Source organism: Dermacentor variabilis, chromosome 4, assembly GCF_050947875.1.
Source record: "Dermacentor variabilis isolate Ectoservices chromosome 4, ASM5094787v1, whole genome shotgun sequence".
Classification (NCBI taxonomy): domain Eukaryota; kingdom Metazoa; phylum Arthropoda; class Arachnida; order Ixodida; family Ixodidae; genus Dermacentor; species Dermacentor variabilis.
Genome location: NC_134571.1, coordinates 175,267,556 through 175,274,207, shown reverse-complemented (window position 1 = coordinate 175,274,207; position 6,652 = coordinate 175,267,556). Strand labels below are relative to the sequence as shown.

The 6,652-nt window shown below is 49.0% G+C and overlaps 1 pseudogene; it reads right to left on the bottom strand.

Annotated features, from left to right (window-relative positions):
- Window positions 1–425: 425 nt before the first annotated feature.
- Window positions 426–1,289, bottom strand: LOC142578428 (very long chain fatty acid elongase AAEL008004 pseudogene; annotated as a pseudogene).
- Window positions 1,290–6,652: the final 5,363 nt, after the last annotated feature.

Here is a 6,652-nt window from a genome sequence, read left to right as displayed (position 1 = left end):
AGTACCTGCGTCGAGGAAACATGCTGAACTTTTTTTTTTGCATACAGCGAAGGTACTCATAAACAGACACACACACACGCACAGGCTACATGAAGTCGGCTGCGACGCTGAAAGAAGCGGTAGCCGTCACATAGATGGCGTTGTAGTATTCAGGTCTTCTTGAAAAAACGATAGGCGCAACGTTAGCGAGCTGGACAACCAAGTGCATACTGCTGTTTCACAAAAACCTCTCCATAAACTTGCTTCCTGAGAGTTACTTCAATATATCTTTAACAGGGGAGCAACTTCGCTAGAGCGACGCCTTGCTTGTTCAGCTCTAGGAGGCCATTTGCGATTTCGAGGCGCTGACATGCGGAGAGCGCATGACGGTTCGTCGAAACCACCGGTGCTGCGCTTCCTGGGAGGCATGTCGCGGTAGTTGGAGCTTAGTCTTCTTTGAGCATGGACAGTTTTTCTGCGGCGGCAGCTTCCATGGCTGACTTCCTCCTGTAAGCGGCCACGTAAAATCTGAGAAATAACGCAAGTCCAAGCAAACCCTGCGGAAGGGCCAGATAGATGAAGAACCGCGGGTATCCGCAGTCGTAGAACAGCGGGATGAGTCCGTGAATGATGATTACGAGATGCTGGGTAATCTGTGCACGCGTGAGGTACTTCTTCCACCACACGTATTTGCGGTACTCGGGACCACAGGCTGTCAGGAAGTAGTAGCCATACATGATGGCATGAATGAAGCAGTTGATGATGCCGCCGAATAGCGACTGACCATCGCCCCCTAGCGTGTACCAGAGCCAGCCGTTAGCCACGATGAGCGCGTGGTGCAGCGTGTGTTGCAGTGTGATCTGGTTGTACTTCTTGCGGAGCACGAAGAAGAAGGTGTCCATGAAGTCGGCAACGCGCACAAAGAAGTAGAAGTATCCCCACCAGAGATTATTCAAGGATTTCTCGTCCGTCGCGTACGTCATGCCCTGGCAGAAAAGGTTATAGTCGCCGCCCAAATAAGAGTTCTTCAAGAAGTGGTAGCCAAACACGATGTTGAGCAGTATCATGGCCAAGTTGTAGACCTTGATGACGCCGCGCAGGTCGCAAGGCTTCCGGCTGGCCATGAACCGGGGTCCCACACGGTACACGATGTACAAGTATGCTCCCACGACCAGAGTGACAAAGAAGGGGTTGCCCAGCAGGAACCAGTCGCGGGTTCGCGGGTCCGAGAGCGGGTACAGGGGGCGACTCCACCGGCTGAACTCTCCATAGTCGCTGGTGGAGATCTTCTCGAATCCCGACACGGACATCGTAGCTGTCAATCTGAGCCCTGTTGTCGGTTTCGGTTCGTCTGCACGCTGAACTTCGGGTTCCCCCTAGCTCACTGCTGCGCGGGCTGACTCCTGCCTCACCAGCGGCTGATCGGTTTGAAGGGGCCGTTTTGCGCGTGAGCCCGCCTTTAAGTAAACAAGGGAGGGGAGGGCATGAAGAAGGGGCAGCGCCGGTTATAAGAGAGGGGAACATTCGGCGGGTGATGGCGAAGGAAATAACTCGCTCCTTTTCGGCACTTACACGGAGACGGCCGCTTTCTCACGGTTAGCGCAAAGGAAATAGGTGAGGATTTTAGAGGAACGGCTGCGACAATGGCGAGGGAAGATGTTGTTGCGCACCCAATACGCCTAGTGGACCGCCTATAGACCTTCTCATCGGGCGGGGATGAAAGGGTGCGCGGCGAGCCTTTCCTCCTCTCTGGCTTGGGCGATCCGGCGCGGCGCTGTTTGAAAGTATTGCTGTCGCGTACTGCGGAACGATTCCGAGGTGTTTTAGATCGTACCTTGTGAAATTTACGCAATGTCCGTTCATATAAGGTCGTCAGGGAAGCTTTTCGGTGTATCGGTAACGCGGAAATATCTCTTGGGGCCGCAAACATGCGACGCGCATTATCAGCCGCGGTGTGTGTATGCGTTGTTAACTATTTTGCGTATATCGATTTTAATTCAACGAAGAGAACCAGCTTCTCTGTATTACCAGCATGAAATGCTAAATCTGCTCACTGTCTGATCTCTTGGCGGAGGGACTAAAACATAAGAGCGCATGCTCGTGTGCGGCGAACCTAATTAGGTTGGCCGTACTACCGTATGCGGCAACCCGAAACATATAAAGCGGCAGGCGCTATCAAATATTTGTGATGCAGCGGCATCGTTCTCACGCATTTCTAGTCTAGTAGGCTTTAAATCACCATATGTGTACGCTAGCCTCCTGCATGAACCCGATGGCGCTGCTCAACACAGCAAACAGTGCGGTTGGTGAACCAGCATGATACATATATCAGTTATGCCCTTCGGCATTGCCTTTTTACTTTCTAAATCTCTGTAATATTCGAGAGGGATCGCATAAAAAAATACGATGTCTATTTTTGAGGACGAAATTTCCGTAATACGTGTGAGTGCGTCGTAGAGAACGGAACGAACGCAACCGAAAAATAATTCGGTTATTATCCTCTTCCTCGAAAAAGAAAGAGAAAACTGGCTAACGCCGCAGTACGACCTCGCAAAGTCACGCCGCACAACGCTTATAGACCTATTGGCGGCGAGGAGTTACGGAGTCGCCATCTATCGGAAGCGCCTCGCTGGCGTAGTATGAGGGATCACGTGGCGCGCTCCTCATAGGTTTTGATGTGAGCGCTCACTGAAAACACCACGCGCGAGCTCTCCCGGACATTTCTGTAAGTACATTCGAACCGAGAGAAGTTTTTTACTGTCTAAATAATTATCTTGGGCAAACTGAAATCACAGACTCGTTTACAGACGCTATCTCTTTACCGAATACGTACTAGTGAACGCCACTGCGCGCAGTCGCCGCGATGGAGACTTCCGAACCGGCTTTCTTACGTGAAAGGTGGGTAAACGCTGAGAGCTAACTATCTGAAATATGTTCTTATAGTGTTTGAATAACTAAATGTAGCGTAATAGAATGAAGCCTCAATGCAGCAGTCGCACAGATTCGCAGCGACCGACTGGGCGTCTGCATGCTTGTCCGCGCACTGTTTCGCTTTCGCCGCGTGCGCGCTTTCGCACCGTGCCATGAGCTTTAGGCCGCAGAATATGAGCATTTGATAGTATACAAGCAACCATTGTTGCGTGGGCGCTATCAGAGCTGCTCAAAAATAATTTCATTGTAGAGACTTCAACGTGATGTGCCGTCATGACGATTCAATCTTTTTTTTCTTGTAAATTCTTGGACGTTTCAATATTATTTCTCGAGCTGCGTCGCACTGTATGTTTATTGGTGTTTTCAGCGTGCGATTTCCCGCTGCTCCTTTTTTTTGTAATCCAGTGCACAGAATTCATAACACAAACATGACCATATGCCATGCGTTTATTAAATGTGGTTCTTACCGCTCCCTTTCCACTCCAGTGAACTTGCCAGTATCTATAGCATCGACAAGTTCATAGAGCAAACCGTCATGACATTAGTCGGGCAGCAGACTCGGGAGAGCGTCTCAGTGCGCGTTTTCAGAACATCGCAGACCGGGCGCCGTAGCAGAAATCTTCCTCGCGTCTGTGCTTGCTGCATACCCGAGTTGTAGCCGATTACTATTTGCCGGTTTTATGTTTCGCGAGCCAAGCTTCACGCAGCTTCTTGTCCAGCTGCTACGTGTGAATAAGGCTGACACCGGGCTCCATTCCGTACGTCCGGCACTGTGGCACCGAGCAGTATGCCTACCATGTTGCGCGCCTTCAAAGGCAGCCACTACCTATTGTAGTGCTTTCCAGCGTTGTAAAGGAGACACTCGAAGCGGGAATATCTCGCCACTAAATGAGGACCGCAGCGTACAAGGGAATTGAAACTCTTTTTCAGCTCGCTTCGGCACTCCCGAAGCAGCCGACGCGTCCGCTATGTCCACGTGATACCTCCTAGCACGTCACGCCGACGGTGGCGCCAGCTTTTCCAGTGGTGGAGCTCGAGGCCAATATGCTTTGATGCCGCATACTTGGACCATGCGCTATATAGAACAAGGACATCTGTAATCAAGCACCTACCACTGCTTAGGATGCTCATGCAGTTCGTAACGGTCGCTTTGCTGGACAAGTATAGTTCACACTGTAAGGTATGCTGTTATTACTAAGAAAAACTGTTTCGTTCATAGGTGGAAACCTCATCCACCGAACCAAGTAGTCACGCAATGTAATCTACAGCTAACAGTTTGAACGCTTTTCAGAATATAACAGCACAGCTCCTATCGTAGCAGAACGGTACGTGTGCACACTGTTACGGTGGCCGCGTATGTTTCATTGCTCGTAAACCGCAGCTTTGAACTAGAAGATAATACTGGAATAAGGTAACATTAGTCAATGGAACTTCCATAAGTACACAATTGATCTCCGAGGCGTAGTGTAGTCTGAAACAGGCGCGCGCACATCTCGCTGCGTGCTCCGTACGCCTCAAGGCCAGCAGGTACAGGCTTGAGTCACTTTAGTACATCTAACAGAACCGTTTTCCACGTAGAGGACGCCACGTCATAGTAAATAAACCACACGAGCGCGAGAACAAACGCCAGAAACTATCGCCGAGCGTATACCTGCCATGCAAAACGGAGCGCTCGCCCAAGCCATCATGCCGACTGCCCATAGATGGCGCCACTGCGTAGCAATGTGAACGACTGAGCAATATAGAAGAAAGTAAATGGGCTTGGAGAGTGTTGAAGTATCTGTACAGAAAAATCACTGATTCACAGTGGAGGAAAAGGACTAGGGACTTACCAGCAATTACGCGGCCGGTAGGGTAGGCAACACAGCAACAAAGAACGTCAAGCGGAAAGTCAGAGGGGCTGAAATAATCTCAATGGTGGCAGTAATGGAAATCAGGAAAGAAACAATTTATGATAACTCGAAGGGAAGCGCATTAGTTTTCGAAGCGAGATCGGGACGCCTTAGAACACGCAGCTATAAAGCGAGATATAAGAAGGAAGGAGAAGCATGTACTTGCTGCGGTAAAGCTAGCGAAACTATGGAGCATGTTCTATTAGAATGTGAAGACGTCTGCCCAGTGGTAGATTTAGGCACCACTGGCTTCCTTGAAGCCCTTGGGTTAAGCGAGAGCAGGGGAAAAGTAAACACGTCCACAATAGGGATTAGTAAGAGGCGATTGGAGGATTGGTGTAAGAAAAGTAGGGAAACGACAAAAAACGGAGACGTACAAAAGCACAGTTCGTAATATGGGATCAAACAATTTAGTTGTAGGAGTTCAAAGTGTTTTTTTTATTGTTTAGCCTAGGTAGGACATTAGGCAGTATAATAGCAAAAGCTGGGTGGCGCAACCCACTGCCCCGTTCCAAAGGGGACGCTCATAACATCCATCCATCCGTGGTGGCGCCCATGAAAAAACGGTCTATAGAGGGGCCACTGATAGCCACCTAGCGGGCGCTTCCAACAGTACGTGCGGGAGCAGTAGCAGACGACAACCAAGGTAAATATACCTGGTAGCGAAGCTTCCATAGGAGCCCAAACGTTCAAAACATGGCGGATCATCGGCGGTTCATGGGGCTTAGCGCCATCTGTATGTGATGGGAACACTTCCGGCGGAAGAAAAAATAATGTGACGCCATATCCGTTAAAAGCAAAAGTGACGTCATTGTGTTTTGGAAGGAGCATATTCAAATGCCCCGCCATTCGACTTGATGGACGTTTCGAGCTTTCAGCATGGAAAGTGATGCAGGAAAAGGCCAGCCGTACGGTTGTCGAAATCGCACCGCTGCAGAGAATATAGTTTCTTTGGAGGCCAACGAAAGCTTTAGGTGTAGAGCGCTGATCCTATCGTCGGATGCCAAGCCCGCCGGCCAGCGTTGTTGCGCGAAAATAACCACACAATTATCTGGCGGTCGTAACTCACTACTTTTGACTGAACAGGTTAAAAAGCGATGAAGCTACCCGCGTCACCAAATTCAGACAATCCTCGGCAAGCGAAAAAGCACAACGTGTGAGGCTTGCGTATTTCAACAGGTGAACTTTACGAGCGCGCCTTTCTGCACATTTCAATACGTGCATTGCATTGCGAGTGATAGCGGCGTCAACGCCCCCTGGAACGATGGGCGCTGAAAAGAACTGTACTTATTAATCATAATAAATTAAGTTAACTTGTATTTTCATAACTCGTCATGATATATAAAATTGACCAGGAATTTTATTTTCGTTGAATGAATCTAACTGTGTCTCACTTGAATTTAAAAAAAAAACGCTTTTTTTGTTCCCAATGTTTGTTTCCTCCAAACATAGTCGCGCTTCAATTGCTGCTCCTATAACCCCCTTCCTGATGTCGGTAACAATTTGTACTGAACCACTTTTCGCCCGAAGCTTCGCGACCTATTTGGATCGACCTTGCAACATGGTTCACATACGTGCCAGGTGCGTCACGCAGACAAACATCATGAACCCCACTTACATGAAGTGGAGCTCATGTTAACTAGCCGATAAATATTGTTAAGTAATGTGATGTCTCGACCGTCTTTTTTTAAATTCTACCCTTGCCGTAATGCTGCTGCTGTACCTCGACAATAAGCACTCGTCGTCAGTGCAGACTTATATCAAACAAATCCGCACGGTGTAATGTCTGTAAATGCCATTGTGATTTTTCTGCAGATGAATACATGTGATATCGCCGAATAAGTGCAGTC